Consider the following 1,327-nt stretch of genomic DNA (forward strand, 5'->3'; position numbering starts at 1 on the left):
TGGACACAGAACCACCCCACACAGCATGCAAGGACTGCCAGTGCTGCAACCTGACCTCCCCTCTGCAAAGACCTGGAACACCATTCCCTGGACATCTATCAGGCTTCCAGAGCCCACCTGCCATTTACATTTTAATTTTCATAGAGCCATTTCTGCAAATTTGGGGATATGGAAATAATCTGAGCTCAATATTCCTAAACATAGGGCTACCCAACACTTTATGAAACTGTTTCTTTAAATTGGATAGAGTACATACACACATATGCTAATAAGTCTGTATTCCTCAATGGGCATACTATATATTTTCACAGATCTGAAGGTTCATTGGTCAATAAGAATATGTTTCAATGCCTGCCCGGGATATTTATCGCAATGCCCAGAGGCATCAGGTGAACATTTTCCATCTTGTTCCTACTTTCAATAATTATTCAGCCAGCTGCCAAATGTTATGTATTGGTTGTTGGTGGGTAATTTATCCTCCCTTTTTTTTTTCTACTGGGGACCACTATGAATAGTATTTTAATACTCTGAAATGCTTATCAATGATAAATGCTCAGAACCACAAGGGTCATTAGAAACATTTCTAGATACCCTGATTTCTCAAGGTCCATCTTGAAATGCTGTCACCTCCGTGCAGGGAGCAGCTGGAGTGAGTGGATGGGAAGGCAACACTGAGATTAGAAACCAAAGGCACCAGAGCTAAGCATCTCCTTCTCACCTGACCCGGAGGCAGCAGGGACAGCTTGGTATATGGGGAGCGTTATGTACAGCGATGGGCAGCAGAATATGAGAGTTACACCTCATTAATGCTGATGGTAGGGGCTGATACATTACATTAGCTCTATCAAGGAGATGGAAAATAAAACATTGACTTTCATTAAATGTCAGTTCTTTCATACTTTCCATAACATGGGAAAAAAGAAGTTGTTTTCAATTATATTTCAGTACTTTCAATACTTTCTTCATTGGCATCATGAATGTTCAAGATTATTTTTTTTGTAGGGAGAGAGGTGTAGAGTCTATCCAAATGTGAAACAAGTGGTTATTGTACAGATCGGCCCTTCAGGATGTTACTCTGGACCAGACAGGTGGATTTCCGGGCCAACCACGTGGCCAGGAGCTCCCTGGAACGCCATGAAATTCACTAGTCAGAATAAGGCTCGTTTCACAGCAATCCTGCAGAACCCTTTCTCCTCCGTGATGTCTGCGCCTTTGCTCTTCCCGCTCACCTCCCCCAGTGGTAACACAGTAATGCATCAAGACCAAGGGTGGAGACCACCTACCATCACCTCTGCATGTGCAAGCCAGGTCGAATCTTGGGCTTCCT

The sequence above is a fragment of the Hipposideros armiger genome, unplaced genomic scaffold (genome assembly GCF_001890085.2).
Source record: "Hipposideros armiger isolate ML-2016 unplaced genomic scaffold, ASM189008v1 scaffold_374, whole genome shotgun sequence".
Lineage (NCBI taxonomy): Eukaryota > Metazoa > Chordata > Mammalia > Chiroptera > Hipposideridae > Hipposideros > Hipposideros armiger.